The 26,982-nt window shown below is 42.6% G+C and overlaps 1 protein-coding gene across 8 annotated transcripts in view; it reads right to left on the reverse strand.

The window, feature by feature from the left end:
• Positions 1-20,624: 20,624 nt before the first annotated feature.
• The window catches only part of LOC120372175, a 398,338-nt gene continuing 391,980 nt past the window's right edge, over positions 20,625-26,982 (reverse strand). For 6 of the 8 annotated variants that reach the window (XR_005584764.1, XR_005584766.1, XR_005584762.1 and 3 more), the window contains 3 exons: positions 24,798-24,943; positions 20,967-21,077; positions 20,625-20,852 (listed from right to left, as the gene is read on the reverse strand). The gene's annotated coding sequence lies outside the window, so the exon portion shown is untranslated. The remainder of the gene's footprint in view (positions 20,853-20,966; positions 21,078-24,797; positions 24,944-26,982) is intronic. The other 2 variants (XR_005584756.1, XR_005584754.1) reach the window with 2 other exon arrangements.

Here is a 26,982-nt window from a genome sequence, read left to right on the forward strand (position 1 = left end):
CTGTTTCGCGGTGCAAGCACTGGGAGGGAGGGGGGAGAAGCAGGATGTGGTGGTATGCTCGCAGAGGAGGTGGAGATGGAGGTAAGCTGGAGCGAGGGAGGGGGCAGGGCCACAGGGAGCTGACGGTCGGTGCTGAGCACCCACCAATTTTTTTCCTGGGTGCTCCAGCCCCGGAGCACCCACAGAGTCAGTGCTTATGCAGCTCATCAGGGCAGTGTAAAAGAACCCAGACTAGTAGAACCGGTGGGCTTAGTGGTACCCCAGTACATTAGGTGGCACCGGGGGTGTGGGGGAGAGAACCCATCACAGGTGTATTCTAGAATGGACCATAGGTGACACCCCGGGGGCGGGTGGGGCAAGCAATCACAGGTGTATTCTAGAATGGACCATTATAAGATAAAGTTGATAAATTTCCAGGAAACCTGAAAACAAGCTACTGTTTTTTGAAAGAAATAGTCAATTTGAAATGCTTCTTTGTAGCAGTGGAATCTGGAAGGGGGCTTCTGCAAAAGCAAACCACGAAGCAGCATTGAATGTGATCTTGTGTTTCTTGACTACTCTGTGATACTGGAAGAAGGGAATACATCACTGGGATATAGAATGACCATCTCAGCAGTGGCCAAACACAAATCTAGTAACAATGTACACTGAGCTGGGGAAAATGTACTGTACACTTGCTTTTGCAGATAAACTTTTTTGTGCCTAAATCATTGGAGATAATATTAGACCATTCATCAGTGTGTTTTAAAAAAAAAGTCCCTGCACCACTGTCAGGATCAATGAACTATAGTAAGTTGCTGAGTAAATTTATGGGCGCAAAGTGGTTATTAAATTATTTTAAAACTGATTTCAGTTAAATTGGTGCAAACTCCTGTGTGGACACTCTTATTTCAATGTGAGTGGATTATTTTGGTTTGTTTTAAACAGATTCCCAATCAATTTAAATTAAACCAAAATGAGCTACTACTAATGATAAGCAGAATAAGCATATCCATGCAAGTATTTACACTAATGTATATAAATCAGTTTAAAATCACAATGGGTAGACCAGGCTCATTAATGCAAGGCTTCCCCTTTTTAGTCACTTTCTCCACCCCCCTGAGATAAAGAAGCACTTGTATTCTATGGACTCAATCCCACATAAACTCTTAGGCACATGAGTAACTTTTGTCATGTGCGTAAGTGTTGGCCTATATGTTCTGAGCTCAGGACTTGTATCCCATATGTTTTCTGATCAAATACTAGGAGGAAAAACACCAAAGCAGCATAACTTAAATGAAAGATTCATAAATTCCAAGGCGTGAATGTAGACTTTAAGGCCAGAATTCTTCTCTATAGGTTTCTACCACACTCATCACCAGGGCCGGCTCCAGGCACCAGTTGAGCAAGCTGGTGCTTCGGGCGGCAGATTCTAGGGGGCAGCATTCTGCCCAATCCTAGGGCGGCACTGACGCCTTTTTTTTGTTGTTGTTTGCTGCTCTGGCCGCCCTGTAGGGAGCAGAGGAGGGGAGCGCCCTGCAGCAAATTTGGCAGGGCAGCCCACGTCCTTCCGTCCCCACCGACCGGAGCAGCTCGGAGCCCGCCTGGCAGGCGGCACGGAGGTTGGGGCCGCGGGGTGAGCACCACCCTGAAGCCCTGGCTGCCCCCCTTCTCTCTCTCTCCCCCCGCTCCCTCCACTTCCCCCCCATTAGACCGGGCGCGCATTCTGCAGCACAGGGAGTCCCCTGGCTCTGGCCGCCCTGTAGGGTTTTTTTGTTTTGTTCTCCCCTGCTTTGCCGGCCGTGCCGTCCCCCACCCCCGCTTTGCCGCTCCAGCCGCGCCGCAGGTTGTTTTTTTTTCACCTGCTTTGCCGCGCCAGCCGCCCTGTCCCCCAACCCTTTACCGCTCCAGCCCCACCGTGGGCTTTGCTGCTCCGGCTGTGCTGCGGTTTTCCCCCTCCCCCTTTGCCATGCCAGCCGCGCCGTTTTTTTGTCCCCCCCACCCCGCTTTGCCGCTCTGACCCCGCTGTGGTTTTGTTTTTGTTTTTTCCCCTGCTTTGCCGCTCCGGCAGCCCCTGCCCCCCCTCCTTTTTTTTTTGCTTGGGGCGGCAAAAAAGCCAGAGCCGGCCCTGCTCATCACTGTACTATCTCAATGCCTTCCAGTACTGCATTAATCATTGTTCTCTCATCTTCTCTCCCAGGGAAAGTGTGCCAAGTGGGGTGCTTTGTTTTGGATTTGTTTATCTGTTTAATCGATACATGTTTCTAGAACAAAGAAATCTGCCTTGCACTCAGCAGAATGGTGACGATGTTTGTGATGGTCCTTAGTTCCTGTGGGAGTTCATCCCAAAGTCTTGGGCTTGCCCCAGGGAAGATCTACTGTACTGAACACATTTGGCTGGGAAAAGATCCATGACATATGGGCTTTAAGTGCTAGATGAACTTGTGCTGTGCTATTAGGCAATGAACTATTATTTTTAAGATTAGGGCTAATACATCTAATGAATTGCTGTTCATTTAAATTTACATTGAACAGCTTCTCTGGATAACAAGTGAATGACAGGTATATGTTTTATGAAGTACAGTTAATTTTTTTCCATTTTGTCAGGAAATAAATAACTCTTGCCAAGTCCTGTTTTCAACTGAAAAAACAATATTTCCCCTGGCTCCTGCCCAACCTTAAAAATCAGTTGTCCCCTCTATCCTGTAGCAGTTCTGGTTGTATCAGGTTTTTCAACCCAGTAGTAACTGGGAGGACCACATAATTACTTCCAAGGTATGAAGACATTTTGCTATGACCACAAATGTAGTGAAATCAAAACAGTCTTAAATATAGTTGGCTGCATGGAAAGGTTTTTTTTGTTTCTAAGGATATGCAGCACTACCAGAAAAGTCTGATGTTTTCATAATGATTTAAGGTTGGTAGCAGAAATAACAAAATGGTGGAAATACCTATAATTCATTAGTAAAAAACAAACACATAATCAGGAGCTTTAACAATGTGTAGATCACACATGTAAATTTGATGAAACATAAATTATTTAACACAAAGCTTTTCCTAGTTAAATTGTATTGTACATTTACTTTGCTGCTTTAAAGTACAGCTGTGTCTTCCAGGCTTATGCAACATATATAAACTAAATTAGAGTTTTGTGTGTTAATTTTTTTCCATCGAAAGGCTAATGTTAGGCAAAGCTGGTTGAGTACTAAAAACATTGTGATTCAGTCATTATGATGAATATGGGCATATAATTTGTTTTTAACTATCCAGACCACTTCTGGATATCCACAAAACTGTTCACAAATCCAAAAAGTTTCATGAATTCTAGCATGAATACAATCTGAACACTGGTAAAGTACTAGTACCAACCAAAATTCATTTCAGACCGCCCAAAAATTATGAGATTGGATTTAAAATAATGAAAATTAAAATAAATTCTAGACCATATTTTTCAATTTTTAATTTTTTTATTTTTACATTGAGGAGGAAGCTGGCAATCCTAAATTAGTGTGTCATTATCTCAGGTTCAAAATTCAACATTAAATAAATTCATACAATGCAGATCTCCTTGTTTGCTACTTGGCAGGGACTCCACTTAACTTTTCCCATCCCCTGAGGTACAGGGCGCTGCCATTCTATCCCTCTGTAAACTAGATGGGACAGGCAACTGTCCCACTCTCATTCTCCTTTAATATTTTCCTCTTTCCCTCGCTCCCATTTGTCTCCTCCGATCCATCACATTCTTCCTCTCTGCTAGGGTGACCAGATGAGAGGGAGACAATATTGGGACACATGGGGGGAGGGGGTTCCGCCGGCAGAGATAAAAAAAAAAAAAGGGCGAGTGCTGCCGGTGGAGCAGCGAGAGAGAGAGGGGAAAAAAAAGGCGAGTGCTGCCGGTGGAGCAGCGAGGGAAAAGAGCACGTATCTGAGTTCAGAGGATTTATTTGAGTCTCAGTTTTCAAAGTTCCTTTGTACTCAAGTGAAGTCTCAAATGCCCTGGCCTACATAAAAATAAACTTCCCTGCTGGGACAATGGAGAGAAGGCCACACTCATGAAGCTAAGATGTAAATAATCATTTCATTTTATGGAGTTTTTTATTAAGTTTTCAGGGAGGAGGGAATACAATCCCTCTGCAGTGGAATAAGATGGGAGTTTAGCTTCTGATAGCCATATGACCACGTTGATCCTTGTCTCCATGTTGCATGGAGCCATGTTGGCCTAACAGCTACAGCTAGGCCAAAGATGGCATGGCTGCCTACAGAAGCTGTGCTTCCCCGATATTCCTTGCATCTGGCTGCCTCCTGACCTTCTCTCTAAAGGTAGGTTCTGCAGCAGAGGGAAGCAGGGCAAATTAAAAGTTTCTACTGGGTTCTCTTTCAAGCTTGTTATATGACAGAATAAGAGACCAGCCTGTCTGTGCCCTCCCACCCTGTCCAGGGCCTGGGCAGAGGCATGGAAAGTGGAGATAGTAGGGCAAGTGTTTAGCGACCTTTCTTTTAGATTCAACTGAGCAAATTTGATCTGGAAATCACTGAACAACCATCACGGGATCCCACAATGCTGGATCGCTAAAGTTACTTTTCAGAAGAACCTAATTTTAAGGCAACAACAGCGCTGAAAAATCCTATTACGCTTATATCTATGATGCCCATGAATAATTTACACTACATTAACTTGTAAATGTGATGGCTTTTGGCTCATTATGCTCCAGTAGCTTGCTTTTTAATCCATTGGCTAAGTCTCATTTTTAAAAGTTAATTAGTTCATTCAACTAGAACATATTTTGCAAAATAGTGCTGCTGGTATTGGGCTTTATATTGCAGCAAATAGTATTGATCTTTAAAATACAACATGGAAGGCATAATGGAGCTATTTAATCATATGGCTGTCACAATGCTATGTTTAAAAAAATAATTGTATGAACTCTTTAACAAGGTTTCTAAAAACTGTTCATGAATTGTATTTATATTATAGTTATGACGCTTTTGTGGTCAGAGAGTATTGTGTATGTGATGTACATCTTATTTGTTTGTATAAATAGTAGAAGTTCGTTTGTACATGAGCAGGTTATTTTCAAAGGGGGCAATCTGTGTGTGTAAGCTCCTTGGGCATTCTGGCCAAAATGTTCTAAAATGGGGGCATAACATAATGTTTGTAAATGTAGCACTTGAATAGGTCGGAATAAGGGCAGGGAGCAGTATGTATATGATAGCAGTGGGTGTGGGACAGAGCGCTGATTTGAGGTTCTGCCATTGGCTACATGTAGAGCTGGCTTTAAGCGAATAGCCGCCAAAGAAAATAAATGAATAGCTGTGGGACATAACATAGATGATTTCTTTCAACCAGTTGGACATTTTATGTCTGAACTTTAAAAAACAAACAACCCTCCCACCACAATAACACTGTTTAATGTATCCAAGTCTTACTTATTCAAATATATTTTGTCAACTTTTTCCCCTTTCCAGATTTAAACTTTGTAAACTTCAGTGCATAAACTCTAAATCCCTATTACCAGCTTTTAAAGAGATCATGGTAAATGGGTATTATTCTGCAGTCACAATACTATTACTTTCAAATACATCATCTTGGATTTCCGGCTGAAAAGAATAAAGGAGGAATTTAAGTAATTCGCAGCAAAACTACATCTGCTTCTTTGCTGATGAATGGTTCCTTTTAGGAAAGGCACTTCTCCTATTAATATAACAGCTGGCTTTCATCTTAAATAAATGCAATAACTGAAAAGGATCAAAAATAGAAAAAAAATGTGGATTTTTCCAGTAATATCCAGCAGCCAAAAGACCTAATTAAAAGAAATATCTGATGAGGCATTCTGATCCAGATACCTTCACAGAAGAGAGAGTTGGGAGGCTAGATGTCTTTAGCAGGTCACACAAAGATGGAGAATGAACTGGCTAATGAGGAAACAAAAACAGCATGGATTTATGACTGGTCATGGTCAAAACTGCCATTATCAATATGTCCTTCAGGGTTTCTTTACTATATTAACACCAGTAAGGAAACTCTATTAATTTTTTGTAAACCTTGCTCTATAGCATACCATCAAATTTGATCTTTTCTCTTTCCACTTAGTGATATGATATGTTTTATTCCTATAAGGCCAAATCCAGAGATTCTTCTTCTTCTTTTTTAACTCACTGACTTCCATGGGATTTTGTCTTAGTGAGGAATGATTACCTTTTTTTTCTATTTTCTTTTAAAGGATTTTATTATTTGGCCCTATTGGGGCAAATGGTATTATCCTATTATAAAGTTAAAAAAAACCCAGAAGGATAAACTTTTAAGTGTTGTTTGTTTTTAATTGAATTCTGTGTGTGTTTGTGTGGTTATTGTTGTTGTGGCAAGTCTCCCTGCATCTCACTACAACCTACAGCTCCTTAACAAACTTTCCTCACCCTGTTTCCCATTGGAGGGAGCTCAAGAAAATGTATAGCTATTAACTAGGGGACTAACCCTGCAATCTGTTGACTTCAATGATAGAGAATGAAACATTAGTATAAGTGCTTTCAGGATCAGGGCCATAAATCTCACAACATGCCCTCGAGCGGTAGGAATTATTATCCCCATTCTATAAGTGGGAAAACTGAAGCACAGAATGATAAAGTAACTTGTTCAAGATTATACAGCGGTAAAGCTGGAAACATAACGCAGATCTCCCTGTGACTGGTCTTGTACTTCCACTATGCTCCCTCCCGTTATGATAAGATAAAATGGCATCCCTAATTAGAGGGGTGTGTGTGTGTGTGTGTATGTGTGTGTGTGTGTGTGTGTGGTGATGCAGCATGGCCAGAGGGCAGCAGGAGAGGGTTAGAAGGGAGCCTTATTCCCTGTATGGGGAAGAAAGTTTGCTATAGATTAACTAGAGCACCTGAAGCCAATTAGAGCACCTGCAGTCAGTCACCTGATAAAAACCCCCTGCTTCAATCAGACAGTGTGGGAGTTGGAGTAGAGAGGATTGGTGTTGGAGCAGAGAACAGTTTGAAGGAGTTGGAGCAGTTAGTGACACTGAGAACTGTTTCCAATTGCTGATAGATTTAATCTAATTCAAGAAGCTACAGTATGAATTAGAAAGGTTTGATCTTCCCTAACTTGCATCTGCCTATCCTATGACTGGGATAGTGATGAGTGCTAAATTCTGGATATTATGGGCCTCAGAAGAACCGCGCCAAAGCTTTGTGGCAATAAAACAGCCTCCTTTTGATAGCCTACTCTAGGCAGGGTGATCTTAACCCCTGGTTTGCAGATATTCCCATGACTGCAAACATAGTATTGCACCAAGACTATTGCCAAAGAGGAATTGCTGAGATGACGAATCTTTAATATCATTGCCTAATCAATGCAAAGTTACAGTTAATATGTAATTCTGGAGAGTAGAAGATGCCATCTAAAATTAGCATGGTTCTGGTTTGTGTGAAAATATTTCATATGAAACTTAAAAATGCTTTCCTTTTTTTATATTGTTACCAAACAAAGTTCCAGTGTAATTAGAGATGGGCGAACCAATTTTAGTTAAAATAAAAAACTCTTAAGTCACACCTGGAATCAAACTGAACCCAATCCTTTTCTGACATTCAGAAAAGTTAGTTACTGCTCCATTTTGTGAGGTCCTGCTATAGGGCTTGACCCTGTTGGGGACTGAATGCATCTTAGGAGATGCTAAGCACCCTCAAATCACATTGAAATCAACAAGAATTAAGGGTTTTCAGCTCCTTGCAGGAGAAACTCGGCATCCAGGATTGTCAAAAAGGCCACTGAAGTCTATAGGAATTTTGCCATTCATTTCAGTGGAACAGGACATTGTATCTATTCCCTTCGTCTGTCTCCTACCCTGCACCCAGGATCTACCCATATGAGTTTGGGCTTTCGGAGTAGGCCCAACAGCCTGATACATCATACACTATTGTGGGGAAGGGAGTATGCACCTTTTTTAGGGAGCCAGTTTGCATCCCTGCATGCTAACCTAACTGTCACTACATAATGTACCCTGCATGAATCTGTAGTGTAACATCTCACTGCATGGCATTGTTTTGTTAATTAGCTACTTATTTACTGTATAGAAAACAGATTTTACAGTCAATTATATCCCACAAATGTTACTTTTGTCCAACATGTGGAATGAAAATGTACCATTTTGGAAACTACTAAAGGATGGAAATTAAAATAAAAAGTCTATCTATGAACGAGAGGCATTAACTGGTCTATAAGAAAGCAAGCAAGCACTTTGCTTGCAATTCAGAAAGGAGAGGAATGCAGAGTACTTAGAAAACGGAAGAAAAGGCATCTGGAGACAGTTTATAGATCATATTCAGGATGGTATGAATGATGTAATATGTAACTATTTGACTCACTCACATCTGTGCTATCTGGTTAGAACTTTCCTTTTGACTTACTGTAGAAATGGCATTATAAACCTGGATACTTCCCCCCGCCCCCATTCCCTTTCATTTTATTTTTCCTTTTCTTTCTCTCTCTACCCACCCTTTTATTTTGAGTGATTTTGAAGTTGATTGTGGGGGAGTTGGGAAGTTTGGGCAGGAATCACTAATTTGTACTGAAATAGTCTAGAATGCACTCTGCTTTGCTCTTTAAAAATGTAGGAGCCAGTTCTACCAACAAATGAGCACACACAGCTGACACTGATTTGAATAGGAGTCAGACAGGCATTTCTGAGGTTAGAGTTGGGCCCTGGGGAGTCCCCTCCATCAAGGTGTTCTGAGGCTTTTGTGAGACATCACAACTCTTGTTTTAATCAAAGACCCAAACAAAGATCCTTGACTTCAGTGGGCATTCACCTAAGTAAGGTTTTAGCAAACAATGAGTAAAGGCATTGGGGCTGGTCAAAAGTGACTTAAGGCAAACGCTCAAGGGTTATTAGCCAAGAAGGTGAGGAATGCAACTCCATACTGTGAGTGTCCCTAAACCGCTGACCACAAGTAGCCAGGACTGGATGACTAGGGTGACCAGATGACAAACATGAAATATCGGGACGCGGGGGGGGGGGGGGAAAGCCGGAGCGCCCCCCGCCACCAGTGGCACAGCCCCGTCTCCACCCAACTCTCGGCTCTGACCCCCGATACACTCCCAGCTCCCCCATCCCCTCGCTCCTGGGCCCAGCCTGGACTCCGAGCTGTGCAGCCGAGCCACGCTCCGGGCCCCTCTTGCAGCTCCCGGCCCAGCCGCTCCTGGGCTTCATTGCACCAGCCCCACAGCAGAGGCTGCTCCACTCTGTCCCGCCCGGGACACTCGCCCCGGGCAGCCCCGCTCCGGCTGCAGGGAGCTTGGGGACCCCCCCGGACAGGGGGCGAACCAGGCAGCCGGGCCCGGCCCCTCCTGGCAGGAGCGTGTCCGCCCCACGCGTGTCTCCACCCAGGCCTTGCCTGCTCCGCACTGCCCTGCAGGCTGCAGGGCTGGAGCAGCCTCCGTGCTGCGCTCCCAGCCCTGGCCATGGCCCGTGTGCAAACCTGGGAGGGAGGAGGAATGCCGCGTGCTTGGGGAAGAGGCGGGGCCAGGGCGGGGAGTTGGGGAGGGATCCAATGGGGCAGTGAGGGGTGGGGTTGGGGCGGGTCCAGGGCAGGGATTTGGGGAGGGGTCCAATGGGGGAAGGTGGGGGAAGTGGGGGGTGAAAGCCCCTCCGGGCTCCGTCTATGCACTGGATTGGAGGGCAAAATTGCTTGTTTGTCCAGTGTCCCGACCGAACATCGGTCGGGACGCGGGACAAACAAGCAAATATCGGGACAGTCCCGATAAAATCGGGACATCTGGTCACCCTATGGATGACACACAATAAAGTGCCCTATTTTGTCTAATACGAGTGAAGCATCTGGCATCATCCACTATCGCAAAACATGCTATGGAGCTAGATGGATCATTTGACCAAGTATGGCTATTCTTGTGCTCTTACTTGGCTTCTTGCAGGGCAAGGCCTTTAATAAGACTACTGAAAGAAAGGCTTTGCACCAAGACACATGTATATGTGGTACGATAGTATAAGCATATAATTACCACACTACTGAATGCCTATGGATCTGCCCATTTAAAATATATTAAAACAATATAGCCCATATTGACAAAATAAAAACCAGCAATATCTGTCATCTGATAAGGTTATGGCTACCCCCCCCCCCAAAAATTGCTTACTCACTTCTCTGCCCAGAAGGAAAATTCTTCCCTTACTTTTCCTTACAAGCCTTTTGCAGATGTCGCAGTCCCAAAACTACATCAGTTGTGTTTTTTGTAGGGGAATTTGAAATTTGGCCAGCAACAATAGTGTGGCCTCTACACTTTCCCAATAGTATTCAGAGGAGAGGCCTTGGACTCCATGCTTTTTTCATGGCTCCTGTGGCCTCTAATAGTGTTTGAAAATGATGTGGAGGACCTGCAGGAGCTATTCCAAGCCTGCATTAAGTCCAGGTCAGAAACTGGATTTTGCCCTCCACACCATGCATGCACATTGCCTTGTCTTTATAACGTTGCAAAGTATTTGCTCATTTCCTGTGCAAAGCATGGCCTGACTTTTACACAAATAAAATGGTGTCATTGCCTTTGGTGCCTGCACACTCAGACCTCTTAGTTATTATGGAAATAAACAACAGAGAAAGAAGTTATGTGTTAGGGCCCCAATCTAAATATAGCAGCATTGTAACTCTCATTTTAATTTCCTTTAGAAACATGAATATATATTGCCAACAAAAGATGTCAACGGATAACGCAACATAGATTGTGTGCACTTCTTTGCCCATCAGTAGTGGTATTTGGGCTTATTATTCAGGATACATAATTATATTCCCTCAGTACCTGACTTCTGACTGGTTTTCTTTTAGCGGAGAAAAACTCCACTCTCAAGTGTTCTACCGACTGTTTCATTTTTCTCTTGCATCAAATCCTTTCTATACGTGTTCAAAAGTGTCTGTACATTTTCTCAACTACTTCCTTATCCTGCTAGCTCTTAAAGAAACTTAATGGTGTGGCTCTGGAAGCTTCAGTGACTGTTTCTGGTAATTGTTAGCTGATGGCATGTTTTAATACACCAGACTGACTACAACCGGTGGTCAAGCTGATGATTAAAAGTGTCAGGATTTGCCATCCCTATATAAGGCCAAATCAGTTTACTACAGATGCATAAACTGGCAAATGTACTCCTCCCAGTGCCTATTCATCTTCCAATTTAAGTCAATAGGAATGTTACCATTCAATTCAAAGGGAACAGGCTTGGATGGTAAATTGCAGTGGAAATAAACGCTACTTAACATTTTAGTAGGGGGAGAACACGAGATTAGCAGTGACCATTGGAGAATAAAAGACAAGTTTTGAAAGCCTGTGCTGTTGGAAGGAAAATTCAATTTTGGCTTTTAGAGCTGAATAGTTATTGTAATATTGTTTTGTCTCACTCCTTCCAAAATGCATACAGGAAACTACAACCTGATAATAGCCAGGCAGATGGCGAGATGTGAAAGCAGCTCCTGATAGGCTAAGAATTCTGCATGTCCTGTTAGTTTTGTTATGCCATCTTCACCGCTCTGACCTGCTTCTTTGGCTCATCCATCTGTTATGTCTTCGCTTTTAGACTGGAGGCTCCTTGGAATAGGTGCTCTCATTTCCTGTATGTCTGTACAGTGCCTGGCACAGTGGAACACCCAACCCAGCTGGCCTTTAGGTGCTAATCAGTATAAATGTTACTAAATAATAATGAAGTTCTGTTTAAAGACTGCAGCAGGAGATATAGGGAATAGTTCCGCAGTCATTTAAATCAGTTAGTGTCATTTATTATTCAGTACTTTTCATTTGTGCACAGTAAATCTGTCTGTCTAGAGGGCATGATCTTGCTCTCACTGAAATCGATGTCAAAACTCCCATGGACTTCAGGGGGAGCAAAATCAGGCCCTGCTGGTCCTCCTTTGAGTAAAGCCCCATAATCATATAATTGGCTCCCTTCTTATAATCTCTTCAAACGTCTAAAACAGTTCAACGCTGCTACCCTGTTTTCAGACAATGATTCACATTTTGGCCAAGAACTGCCTTGTGGGTACTCTTGTAATAGTTCTTTAGAAAAATAAAGGATCATGGATACACTGCAGGGGCTCAGTCCTGCAGGGTGATGAGCAACTCCTGGATGGGCTGAATGCCCTTGGGGCCCATTGAAATGCTCAGCACTTCATATACCAGAAGTATTGTAGGTTGTACTTTCAAAAACACCTGAGGGAGTTAGGCCCTCAATTCTCATTGAAATGGGTGCTTTCCTTCCTTAGGCACCACTAAATGTCTCAGCCACACTGTTTATGCCTTATTATTTAATGTTTATAGCATTCAAAGTCCTGATCAGGAATGGGTCTCCCCTGAGCTAGGCACTGGACAAAGGCAGACAAAGTCCCTGTACCAAAGCACTTACAATTGTACTTTGTATTACGTTATGGAGGATGAATTAGGCCTAGATTTGAAAATTATGCATGACCTTTGATTACTCAGTCTTGCTGGTACATATATTCGTGGCATGAACGTATGCTATGACAAATATCTTAGTCATATAAGACAGGCCTTAGGATTTTGGAGTGAACCATCAGGATGATTCCTTGGGCTCCCACACTGACAATTTGAAGATCTGTGTCCATGGGCTAAATGTGCCCTAAAGTCAGTCCCAAGCAGACTTAGCAGGCCCATGCATAGGGCATGATTGTTAGGAAAAATCACCTGCAAGTCTAGCAATTGGGTTGCACTTTGGAGCTGTTTTTGCAATGAAAATCTCTAGAAAGCTTGGGCCCCCTTGTACATCCCTTACTATTGTGAGTGATGGATGAAAATCAGAACTGGGCCCCTATAAGGGAACCCGAGATTAGCAGACATCTAGGAGATCTCAGTGCAACCCAATCAGTACAGCCTGTGGCTCTTGCTAGCAGTTTGGAAGCTGCTTCCTTTTCTGTCCATTCTTTTCTACCTCCTCTGGCAAAGTGAAGCCAAGAACAACTGTGGCCACACAGAGGGAATTCTAGTCTGTTGCAAGGCTGCCAGGCTCTGAAGTATTTTTCCAGGAATGGCATCTGTGTCTGCGGCTGCCACTTTGGCTGGTTTCTGAGAGTTTTTTATTTGAACTACTGAGGAATCACTGTGGAACTAATGTCTTTACTGGGAGCGAGATGCACACAGACAGTGGGGACTCATGAAAGGGAGAGTTTTATCTGGAATGATTTAGGAAAAGTGCACTGAATTCAATGGCAATTTTTCTTACATTCATCCAGCTGGAGGAGGTCAGGGTATGTGGGAGGAGTTTCAGTTTTGTGTCAAAATGGATTGAATGGTTGTGACACAGTGAGGGAACAATCTAGACCAGTGAGTAGCTGTGTCACCCTTGGCCTTTAACCTGGGGTGCCCTTTACACTGGTCTGCTCTTGTTGCCTCTACTCCTGGGCTGCTCACAGCCAGCTTCCTCATGTAAGTCACTCTCAGCTATGTCTGTGAGTGGCACTGCAACCTGCCAGCCGGATTGGCAGGTACTATTTGATGTATCGGGGATCGATTTATCACAGCTCGTCTAGATGCGATAAATCGATCCCCGAATCGATGCCAGTACTCTACCTTGGCAGGAGGAGTAAGTGGAGTCGACGGGGGAGCCGTGGCGGTCGACTTGCCGCCATGAGGACGGCCAGGTAAGTCGAACTAAGATACTTTGACTTCAGTTACACAAATAGCGTAGCTGAAGTTGTGTATCTTAGTTCGAACTCCCACCCCCCCGCTCATGTAGCCCAGGCACACTCCCAGACCCAGATTTTCCTCAGAAATGTACGTGTTGTACTACCCAGCCCACTCTGGACAATACAAACTCATAAACAGTCCATCATTTTATTAATAGAAATGATATGCACAATCTTATTGCCCCAACAGGAGTTTCCCAAACACTTCCATTTAAACACACTGGATTAGATGAAACAATAACACACGTTTATTAACTACAGCGAGAGAGATTTCAAGTGAACACAAGTAATGAGGCATAAAAGTCAGAAATGGTTACAAGAAAAATAAAGATAAAATGCAGCTAATGCCTAATTTAACAAAAGATGTTAAATTCAAAGCAATTTTTCTCACCGCATGCTCTCAACAATTTGACTATCCAATGTCCTTAGCCAGGATCCCTTCTGTTTAATGGCTGCTTCCTTTGTTCCTTCTGGTGCAGTGCAATGATGGGCAGTGTGAGAGGAGGAGGAGGGGGTGGGAAGCCTGGGGTATTATGAGACAATTGGATTCGATATAATTTGCAGCCATCTTGTGCACTTAACCCCCATAAACTGGAAGTGAGGACACCACAGAGTCTGAAAATGTGGCCTTGGCTTAAGCAGACAGAATAAAAACAACTGCAGCTGTAGTGTGTTACTAACAAGGACAGATTCATGAGAAGGGGGTGGGGGTGGAAATGTGAATAGCTGACCTTGAGTCTGGTGCCTGTGTTTGTAAGTTTCTTGCTAGAAGCTGCTTTGCTGATAAGTAGAAATTATGAGCAGTGGGGTTTTTTGTTTTGGTTTGGTTTTTTTGCTGTTGCTAGGGAAACCCCAGTCTATTAGAAGTTACTATGAGTACTTTGTTTTGAGTTACATATAAAAGCATTTAGTTAGTTAGTGTCTGCACTTTGGAGAATCTGGGAGAAATTTGAGAGGATTTTTACGAGCTAGGAGACTGACACCTAACTCGCCTGTGGCTAAGAGAAAGGTTGGCAACCGGAAGTCTGCTACTGTCACCTCAGACTTTGGGTAACTATTTTTGGGGTGCTCTAATATTATTGCTATTTTAGCTGTGTGCTTTGTACTCAATAAAAACAAGGATTTTTGAGTGGAAGCAGGCTTGTGTGTACCAATCATTTATGAGCCAGAGGTGCTCTGTCCCTCACTGTTTTATTTCCTGACACCACCTAGAAAACAGAGATTAGTTACAATAGCTTTGGGTTCAGATAAACCCAGGTAATGTGGAGTGTCTGCCCCTACTTTTATAGTCCTCCTCTTTTGAGAAGTATTTCCAGCAGGGAGCACGGTGCCAGGCAGTCTGTGTGGACGGGAACCACGTACTGCTTCTTTGCTAAGATGTAGGTTTTCTGCCCATGCCCCTTTTTTTCTGCCAGTGAATAGCCACTTAGCAGATAATGGTCCATTGGCTTTGTTTAATCTAACTGAGGAGTCAGCTTGCCTTTTGTCCCTGAGGAACTGGTTTGGACACTCCCCAAACCTGGAACTTGTTTTAATAACACCATACAGTGGAATCTTAGAACTTTACATGCAGTGTTGCTACACGTTTTACCAGGACAATAATGACCAGAACATTATGAGTTTTCAAATGATAACTTGCAAAGCATATCTTATACAAAGGTTATTACAATATCATATAAGGGGAGAATACACGGGTACAGTTTGTCACAATGGCGATACGCCCAATTCAGTAAATTAGTATGAAGCCACTAGGTCCAGATCATTATAAAAAATAGCTCAGTATTTAATAGTAACCTGGTTAAAATAACATAACAGTTCTTAGCGAAATAGAGAATTGTTGCATGATGTACATTCTATGATGTGAGTATATATGGTCTTTATGATAAATTCAAATCAGAAGTTCACATGAGTGATTAGAAAGTGCAGTAAGATACATGGAACACTCTCCCAATAACCTTACTGTGACATAAATCAGGCCATAAAAATAAATATTAGCGGAGATTAAAGTAAATGGTGCTCCTCTCTGTGGATCAAATCCTGTTCATGCCTCTGAATCCCTCACTCTGCTTCAAACCCTCCCCCCCTAAACGATGTGGAATTGTCACAGTTCTATTGTGAAAGAAAGATTGGAAAGGCTATGAAGGAGGCTCCTACATTTGCAGCATGGGCATCAGCATTTTCTGTTTGCTAATGCTGGCTTTGGGACAAAGTCCTCCAGCAAATGTCTATAGCAACTTTTCACGGCTCTTTCTGCCCAAACATACCCAATAGCTGCCACTATTAAATGTGAGGCACCCTAAAGATTGTGAGGAGGTTAATGAAGTGATTTTGAGATACACCCAGAGATGTAAGGACTCATATTATTTTGGTCAAATAATATTCTATGAACACATTATTTGGCAAACACCACCACTTTCCAGGAAATAATTTAAGTGAGACATAATTAATTGTTGGCCAGCTCTGAAGCTCTCTAATACTATTCACACCTCCCTTATTCAGCAAATACCAGCAATACTCATCAAATAAATTATGCACTGGATATTTTGGCTGCTTTTGACCATTTTACTTCTTTTACACAGAGTCTCCCTCCACCATGCCTCCTTCTGCAGAACTGGAGCCCAGCTGATTCAACCCTCTGTTTATGTTTTGATTGCTATCTTCACATGGGAAAGGGCTAGAATCAAATTTCATTTTGTTTTAAAGGGTATATATTCTCATTTACATTTCCAGAGCAGGAGGCTCTGCAGAAGCCAAAGACTGGTTTAATGGTCTCCTGTGTAGAGACTAGCAGGGGTATGAGGTTGGGGAAACCCAAGAGATCAACAGATCGAAACTCCTTGGCATGAGAAGCACTGGAATCCATGAAGGAGAGAATTCCACACCACAGGTCACCCCTCCCCACCTCCTGAGAAATCCCCCATACAAAACCGATTTCCTCTGGCTTAGGGCTTGGGTCTAGAATTTAGTCTAGAGAGCTGATATAAGGTATAAATCCATTACCATAGAGTAAAAACAGATGATACCAGAACTGGAAGTGACTTTGTTTTAAGTATGTTTAAATGTTAATGAAATAATATAGACAAGACCAATTAATACAATGAAAATATTTTCAGTGACTAGTCCAACACAGGGCATTTCATATTTTTCACAGTCTGTGTGACAATAAGACCTTGAATAGTGTGTTTAACTTTTATCATTTTTTCAAAATCTACTATATTGGAAAAAACTATGCAGTCTATTAAAGTCTTGTAGAGTTTCAGAAAGGTTCATCTTGTTTAAATTATCTAATGTTAATACCATTTTTCTACAGCAGCATGGTCCAAAAAACAATTTGGCTTTCAGAAAATATCATCTGGCTGGTGAGTCAGGAGGAAGTAAATTATCAACATGCTTCAAGAGACACTAGGGTTAGTCACATCACTGCAAATTCTTTTGATATTTACTTCAACTGTATTGATTATAGTGAATTAATGGTTACATTTTGATGTGACTGTCACCATGCCCCTCCCTCATAGTTTAATTGTAATTCAGAATTAAATTCACAACCGGGGTCTGTCTAATTAAAAGCAATTTTTTTTAGAATATAGGCTCAGAAATAAATGACTTTAAAACTTCCTGTAGTAAGTGATTATGCAATGGTACTATAAAGACAGTCTGCTCTGGGTATGTTGCAATAGACTGCTCTGGATGTGTTATGCACAGTTAACTTGCCATGTTGTATTAGCTATATTTCCTCTGACAACCTGCTCTTTCATTCAGACAAGAGAGCTAAAGCAGACTTTTCAAGTCAGAATAAAGCAGAAATGTGCAATTTTCTTATTATCCATTACCCACATTATTCTGTGCATGCCTCATAATATGTAAGGACGTTAGGGACCAAAACATAGCCCAGAACTAGATTAATCTAATTTAGATACTTGGAGGCTGAGTCAACAAGGTAATTAAGCATATACCTAACTTTAAGCATGTGACTACTCTCACTAAAGTCAACGGACCTGTTTGTGTGCTTAAAATTAGGCATGATCTTAAGGAACCTTGTTGAATCAAGGACTTTGGCTCCAATTCTGTCACCCTTTCTCATGTTCATTCTCAATGGCTCCTTAGTCTGTTTGGATGAAGTAATTCACACAATGAACTTTCCAAAAGTATATCAGCTATCCATGTATTCATACTAGGTTAGTGTACTGTAAGTAGTAGCACTATCTATTCTTTCTACCATCATCTCTGCTACTTTCTATGGAATATGTTGTGCACTAGAGATACTGAAAAGTAACCATAGGAAAAGTGACTATCACATCTGTCAAAAGGCATAGTCAAAATGGGGCAGATGGACCTTTCCTCATCCACAGGTATTTTGCAAAATCCATTTCACTGGTGATGTCCAAAACATATAAGTATTTAGTTCCATCCAGTCTGTTATTTTTTCCATGAAAGTGCAGGCTGTAGCTTTCTTAAATTCCTTAAGAGTTAGGCACATTCTCTGAGATTTTTTCCCCCCTGCAGAAATCACTATATGTAGCTCGACACTGACTTCCATTGTAACTTTTGGATTCACTCTGCACTTTGTTCTTGTACAACAGGGATCAGCAACCTTTGGGCCCGCCAGGGTAAGCATCGTGGTGGGCCGGGCCAGTTTGTTTACCTGCCACGTCCGCAGACTAGAATGAATGCAAATACAGGGGCTGGGGGTTGCTCTGATTGCAGCTGTGGCTGTGTCTGAGTCAGAAGCAGCCAGAACAAAGCAGGTTGACAGCCAGGGACAACAAAAGAAGCCCTTCTAGTGTGACCCTGCCACAAAGCCACAAGAGAGCTTTTTGGACATAGTACTGGCTGGAAAAGAGGTTGGCACTGCTTCTTGTTGTTTGATACCTACTGTGTTCAGGGAAGCAAGACTTTGTGTACATTTTTTGTAAACAAACTGGACTGCATCAAAGCCGTACCAGATTGTCATCATTTTCACCTCACAAACAACCCTCCAGGTCCTGAATAGTGGCTAACAGTTCAGGTTAAAAGAGGGCAATGTTATGGCCTCCGCTGGTCTGGGCTTACTGCTATCAGGGGTAAAATCCCTGTTCGTAGACATCACTCCCTTTTCACTTCCTAGAGAGCTCTCACAGTGCCTTCTCTCAAGTACTCTCAGCCAAGTTCTCAGGGCCAGATTCTCACCTGGTTTTAGCTACACTGTCTTACATCAAATAAGAATCTAGCACAGTGGTGGGACACCAAGTATGGGGGACTTGGCCTAGATCAGCAGCAGACATTTCAACACTATCTACAAACCTTTTTCAACTTTCTGGGAATCCCTCTAATTTATTATACTTTTCTACTTCAGAAATTTCATACATTCTCATACATTTGCTTTCAGCTGGCACATACATATTTGATTCTTTGTTGCTAACTGTGTCCACCATATGACTACTGGCATAAGGGATTTCTTGAAATGGTCACTCTGTGCTCCGAGTGCTGCATTTCAGCTACTTAGCTTTGGGCTCCACTCATTTACCTTTCAGCCTTTTGGCTGTCTGTCCTGAGCACCGGTCTATGTTTGTGTCTTGCATGCTGGGGAGGAAGAGGCATTTCTATAGTAGCTGTTGCTGTATGCACCATAATGCATCTCTTTTTTTGTTCATGCCTCCCAAGCCTTACTTGAGCAAAGGGCATTCAGTGCTCTCCTATTCCAGAGCTTGCTGCATAATGGTAACATGTCCTTGAATGATTCTAGGGTTGCCAAATTTCTAATCAGACAAAACCGAACATCCCGCGCTGCCCTGAGGCCCTACCCCTGTCCCGGCCCTTACCCCTGCTTGCTCCATCCCCCCTCCCTCCGTCACTCACTCTCCTGCACCCTCACTCACTTTCACCAGGCTGAGGCAGGAGGTTGCGGTGTGGGAGGGGGGTAAAGGCTCCATCTGGGGGTGTGGGCTCTGGGGTGGGGCTGGGGATGAGGGGATTGGGGTGCAGGAGGGGACTCTGGGCTGGGGCAGGGGGTTGGGGTGCAGGGTGTGTGAGAGGGCTCTGGGTGGGGGTGCAGGCTCTGGGGTGGGGCCAGGGATGAGCAGTTTGGGGTGCAGGAGAGGGCTCCGCACTGGGGCCAGGAAGGAGGGGTTTGGGGTTCAGGAGGGGCTCAGGGCTGGGGCAGGGGGTTGGGATGAGGATTGTGGGGTATGGGCTCCAGGAGGGAGTTTGGGTGCAGGAGGGGGTTCAGAGTCCCGACGGCACTTACCGTGGCTCCCAGGAAGTGGCTCCAGGTCCCTGTGGCCCCTAGACACATGGGCGGACAGGGAGGCTCCGCATTCTGCCCTCATGTTTGCAGGTGCCGCCCCCGCAGCTCCCATTGGTTGCAGTTCCCAGCCTCTGGGAGCTGTGGAGCCGACACTTGGGGCAGAGCATAGCGCAGAGCCTCCCTGGCCTCCCATGCACCTAGGGGCCATAGGGACCTGGCAGCCACTTCCAGGAGCTGCGCGGAGCCAGGGCAGGCAGGGAACCTGCCTTAGCCCCGGGCCCCTGCTGCATTGCCAATCTGACTTTTTATTGGCCCGATCGGCGGTGCTGACTGGAGCTGCCAGGGTCCCTTTTCCACTAGGCGTTGTGGTTGAAAAGCGGATGCCTGGCAACCCTAGGTGATTCAGGGGCCTAGTCATCTCCCCAGCTAGTAACTCTGCTTCCTTGGGGTTGTGGAATGTTGCTGGATGTGTTAATAGAGCCCTTCTCCATGTTTCTCCACAGATGTGCTGGTAGAGGCAGGGGGAGAAGAGACTGTCTGTACCCTTTTCCCTTCCCAGCCCATCCACATAAGATAAGGCAGAATCCGCTGTCAGTATTTGCATACATTTACACTTATCCCTTCAGTACAGACATAGAGTTCAAAAATCACTGAATAATTCTAGTGGGGTAATATTCTATTTTCTTATATAAATATTAATAATTTCTTTTAGAATTTCAACTGAGTGCAAAAGCAGAATTTATTGGATATTTTGTCCCATGTTAGCAGAGGCACAAGGAAGAGAATCTCTGACAACTGTGACCAACAGAAAATTAATTAGGATTCTGAATCTCTCGTGCTGGTATCTTAAGGCTCTTTGCTTCTTCAGTATAAATTGTATTAAACCCTTTATTAAACAGAGGAGGCAGCTTGGCACTGAAATCAAGCATACATCTGCATCTGGATTTTCCTATTAAAAGTGGATAGAGTAAAAAGAATGTTAAATCTTTTTATCCAATATGTTCTAGCCAGGACACAGAAAGCATCATTTCTTTTGTTATGGTTTAGAATTTGGGGGGTTTACCTTCCTTGGTTTGCAATGCTTTTTTTAGACGCTTTAGAACATGCTCCTTCCTAATGATTGCCTTTTTTTGTGGGCCCAGATTCATGTTTTTCTTGTATTTTCTTGTATTTGCTGTAAATACAAGAAAAAGCTGTGTATTAACAACAATTTACACAGCTCTTTGCATGTGAAAGCATCTTTGTTTGAACGCCAGTACCATCAACTATGTTATCAGAGCTCTGGGAACAGTGCTGTGTTAGTTAACTTCTGATGCAAAGCCAGATGACAGAGTACTGAACATTGAGCCTGATTCTCCTGACATTTACACGTGTGGAAATTGAGAGCAACTCCCTTTGTCAGTTGAATTAAAACCAGAGGATCTCTCATAAATGGAGGAAATTATTTGTTTCTTTTCTAAGGACCCAGCTTTGCCCACTGAAATCAATGCAAGTTTTATTATTAACTTATTTGGAACCAATGAAAGAGGTTTAACAACAGTAAGTGATATTTTAAACAATGTTTAACAATAAGTGATATTTAGATTCTAAAAGATGTTTTCCATTACTATTCTAGAGCATGCATTCAATAGCAAATCTCCTTTTGACTTCGTTTTTGCCAGTTTAAATGAGAGCAGAATCTGGATCAGAGTATATATGCATTTTTCAATAGGAACAATAAAACCAATACTGCAAAAATATTGGCTAGTATAAGGTATGCAAAAATTAAAGCATCTTTAAGTTATTTTGAAAGCAATGGAGTTGTCCTGGATTTAAACCAGTTCAAGTGAGAGAACTGGTGTGTTATCCTTTTAAGACTAACATATATAATCAAGATATTGTTTGAAAATAGAAAATAAATCAAGTAATATAAAAATCATTCAGTCCCATTTTAAATCCTAGACCAGGGGTAGGCAACCTATGGCATGGGTGCCGAAGGCGGCACGCGAGCTGATTTTCAGTGGCACTCACACTGCCCAGGTCCTGGCCACCAGTCCGGGTGGCTCTGCATTTTAATTTAATTTTAAATGAAGCTTCTTAAACATTTTAAAAGCCTTATTTACTTTACATACAACAATAGTTTAGTTACATATTATAGACTTGTAGAAAGAGACCTTCTAAAAACGTTAAAATGTATTACTGGCACGTGAAACCTTAAATTAGAGTGAATAAATGAAGATTCGGCACACCACTTCTGAAAAGCTGCCGACCCCTGTCCTAGACTCTAATGCAAAGCATGAAGTCTGGTGGCTTCTAAGCGGGTGGCTGTGGATTCTATCATTTCTGCGTGCTGACTTGGAAATTTGAGAGAGAATGGTCTCGTGGCTAAGGCATTGGCCTGGGACTTGGGAAATCTGGGTTTAATTCCCAGCTCTCTCACAGACTTCTCCTGGGCAACTCTCTTAGCTTGGCATATGCCGCCCCTTTGAAAAGCTCAGCCCTAATCTTTCTGTGCCTCAGTTCTACCCCTGGTAGCTAAGGGAAATAATACTTCCATTCCCACATCCTTTATCTATCCTGTCTACTTAGAATGTAAGCTCTTCAGGGCAGAGACTCTCTTACTAGTTGTTTGTACAATGCCTCGCATAGTGAGGCCTCAGCCTCCATTGGGGGATTTAGGCACTAGCATATTACAAATGATATTGATCATATATTTCACTTCAACAGCTATATTGGGTATAACTTCCCAATCAATCTGTGCATCTTTCAGTCATATCAAGGGCGTACAGTACAGAGTGTCCGTGCGTGTTTGAGCAGCATGTTTTCTTTTACATAAGGATTATCAAGATGCAGCACCCATTAATTGGGTAAGATAATGTTAAGAGACAGTCATAACGCCGTTGCTATTGTAAAGAAACTACTGCTTTGTTTTTGCAGTTGATGGGAACAGAGAAATAGTTATGTGGTGGTGGGGAACATCTGGATATTGAAATGTTTGTCTGAAACAAATTTCTATGAGCTCTTCTGCAAAGTACCTGGATTAATATCCCACTTTCTCACCACACAACTATGCATCCTGCAGTTAAACAGAGGGAAAAGAGCACTGTCAACTTCTGTCCTTTCTGAAGCCTTGCAGCTGCTGTAGTCTGTGCTTTAAAACGGTTGCCACAAAGCCAGGACAGCTCTAGAAGCACTGAGTGTGAGAACAGAGAGATGAAGCTACTATACTCCTGTGGAAAATAGCTTTTCTTTTTACATTAACAAATTCCAAGTATAACTAGTGGTTTTGTATGATACTGACTTACAGTATGGTTGTGCCAACGGTCTAACGAGTACTGAGCAAATCAAACAGCACATTTGCCAAATAGCATGAATACTGCCCCTACTGGTTCAGAAAAATATTTCCACATATCAAGTGGAATATATGTAATTGCTGATACATGGGAGTTCACAAATCATGGTGGGATTTCGGGTTAGAAAGAGATTTCCAAGTGTCATGAGATCATTCCAGTGACTAGATACAGGGCTAGAGCCTCAGATGCACTCAAGAGAGTGAGGTACAGTGGAGTTGGTGGCAGCCCCAGTGCAGTTTAGAGCAGCCTTTTGGCTACTCTGACTATACTGTTGGCTCTGGCTCACAGGGGCTGGTACACCATTTATACTGACATATACATATATGAAATTTCTGTTATTAATATTTTACTTATACAAGTCAAAATTTTCAAACCTGGATGCTTAAAATTGGACACCTAAATCCATATTTAGGCACCTAAATATAAGTGACCTGATTTTCAGAGATGCTGAGCATCCATTAATCCCACTGGTCATCTTCCTGTTGAATATGAGTATTCCCCCAGATTATTTCCCCCATTTAGTGCCTGTGTTTTCTTAACCATTGTGATGTTAGACCCCACAGGACAGATTAGGCACTATTCAAGGGATGATGAGGGGTGTAGCCAACTGATGCATACCCTTTCATTTCTCCCCTTGCCCGTCATTCAGCTGCACTTTAATAGGTAGAGAGGCTGACGAGACTAATCAGAGTGGTGCAACTGACTTAACTACCCTTGCTTTACGCCCAGAGGTGGAAATACAGCACCCATTTTACACCTGTAACCCACAGGGCCTGATTCCTTACTGCCTTGCACCTTGCATAGTAATACAGGCCTCAGCTCAGCAAAGCACTTTAGCACACACTTAAATCCATCCCTATTCAGCAAAGCACATAAGAGCACATGTTGAAGTACTTGGCTGAATTCAGGGCCATATGCCTATGCAAAGAGAGTGTAAAGTGATACCATTCAGGTCTGGGAGCATTTTACCCCCACTTTGCATAGGTGTAACTGACTCCGCAAGGGACAAGACAGTAGAAAATCAGGCCCATCTATTGCAGTTACACAAATCTGAATGCTAGATATGAATAAACACAAAATGATATTACTTTGCATGTGGTAGAATGAGGACTTCTTTAGTTTATCTCTGTAGCAGTCTCTACGTTTTGTCTGAAAATGCTCTGGCAGTGATCTCTGCCGCTAGTGCCTCCTCTTGGAAAAGGGTTTGGAAATACTTGTAAGTTTCTATTTCTTGTCAATTTCGAAGACTTTCTAGAAATATTTTAGTTTGATTCATTTTAGGTATGGCTTGTATCCAAACCACAAATCTCTAAACCCAGGGAATGACATTTAAGTTTGAAAATTCCAAACTTGACAAGGAAAGAACTATAAAGATCTTATAAAATATTATTTGAAATTTCATTCTTTGCTAGATGAAAATGTTGTATGTTATTGGTATGTGGTTTGATATTATTCCCACTTTATCACTTTGCAACTAGTGCCTTTGGTACTAGTCCATAAATTGTTCATTATTCTATGAATAGTGAAGCTTCATGTAAACTAAAGCACAGAACGTCACTTACTGTAAGCTTAAAAGCCTCCAGACTGCATGCAGCATAAGTGTGCACAATTTACTGAAATAGCATAAATTCCTCAGGGTATGCAGTTGACTCTGCTCAGCTTCCTCACTCTCAGCAGCCCTCTGATGTGTGGAACAGCTACAAAGAAACTGCAAAGTGAAAGGTGAGAAGAAAGATAGGGTGTATGCTTCTTCTCAGGGAGAAATACAGCATTGCATTCATTCCTTTGGAATGCCATTTTCACACCTACGCCTGCTTTCTTTGGTAACTGGCCAAAGCAAACCTATGCTGACCTGCATTCATTATGAATATGGTTTGGCTGGTGGTGGGAAGTGTCACTTTTCCTACATTACTGTACATAAATTAAATCCTTCCCTTAGTCCTCCTCTAGTCATTCCCTGATAAGAAGAGGCCATCTCTGAGCACTTATCGCTATAAAAGAAACAGAGCAAAACACAAATATAATGATTTCACATGCTACGAATCATAACAGCAAGTGTACATCTGTGCATGTCAACATCTCGGAGCAATCCCGTCCAGTCCTATAGTCAATGAGGCAACTAGAAGGCAAGAATTAAAAGTGTTTAATGACAACGAAAAGCACTACGACTTGTCCTGGGATATGATCATTTGTAAATGATGATGATGATAAATATACAGTATATAATTAAAAGTAATGAGTCAAATCAGTACATCAGCCAAGCAATTCAAATATCTGTGTAGCTGGGTTTGTATTTTCATACCACTAACAACCCAGACCCAAGTAAGCAGATTCAACACTTAAAAAAAATCTTATAATATTTTTTGCAGCAGAATTCCCTAGCAATGAGCTTTTAGCATCGGCTCTCCCTTGTCCCCCATTGAATATATACTCAGTAGACTCTTAGATCTCCAAGTCAGGGAATAATGATATAGGGCTGGTTGAAACAGGAGTCATGATGCTTTTGCCCCACTTTTTAATCTAGACCACAATTCCCCCCACCCCAGTAAGTCTGAATGGCATCCAGACCCTGTTCAAATCACACAATCATTTTCTCACAATGGGAGTGAGGTCAGACCTACTCATAGGACACAATGTATGTTCTATAACTAAACACTGCAAGCTGTCAGAGCAGGGCTGGCGCTACCATTTTTGCCGCCCCAAGCAAAAAAAAAAAAAAGCTGCTCAGACTGCTGAAGCAAAAAAAAAAAAAAAAAAAGCTGCTCAGACTGCAGAAGCAAAAAAACAAAGCCGCTTGGACTGCCGCCCGAACTACCAAAAAAATAAAAAATAAAAAAACCCCAATGCCGCCCGAACTGCCGAAGCAAAAAAAAAAAAAAGCCGCTTGGACTGTGCCACCCTAAGAATGGACGGAATGCCGCCCCTTAGAAAGTGCCACCCCAGGTACGTGCTGTCTCCGCTGGTGCCTGGAGCCGGCCCTGTGTCAGATCAAGGCTCAAATTTTTAAAGATATTTAGGCAGCTAAAAATGCAGCTAGATGAACTATTCAAAAGTGCTTATGCACCTAACTCCCGTGGGAGTGCCTAAGCACTTTTGAAAATTCCACTAGGCATCTATCTGCATTTTTAGGTGCCTAAACAGTTTTTAAAAGGAGGCCGCAAGCCATTACCTATGCAAGAACGAGTAGTGCACCTCCAAAGCAGACTCCTCATGTGGTAGGGCTGACTCATCAGGGCAGCTTCAGAACCATCACTGTCACAGTGACATTCATTCCTTTGCAGCTCTATCTGTTCAGTTTGACTTATCCACAATCAAAGAGCTAAAGCTTCCTGGGAATCTATATGGAATTCAGTTTTTTTTTAAAAGGCTTCTCTTGTGTACCAGATTTGAGAAGAAGTTTAGTGGTAGCAGATTTTTTTTCCCTAATAATTCTGGCAGATAATAGCGATGTTTATTTTTAAGCATTTCCCCTCGACCCTCATTTTTATCAATTTATATTTTGACAGCTTTGTGAAATTATGGGTTTAAAACATTTTTTCTATTTTTATCAATTTAAATATTCATAGTTGTGGGAAACTATAGGGAAGTCAGACAATAATTATTTTATTATGCACAGCTCCAGATCCACTAACACCAGAGCTGACTGCTTTAGTGGTGCTGTATGCAGCACTCATGCAGCATTCATTACAACAACATGTTTTATATACATTAAGGTGGGACTCTAATATTTTTTCAAGCAATGTTTTT

Source organism: Mauremys reevesii, linkage group 9 (assembly GCF_016161935.1).
Source record: "Mauremys reevesii isolate NIE-2019 linkage group 9, ASM1616193v1, whole genome shotgun sequence".
Lineage (NCBI taxonomy): Eukaryota > Metazoa > Chordata > Testudines > Geoemydidae > Mauremys > Mauremys reevesii.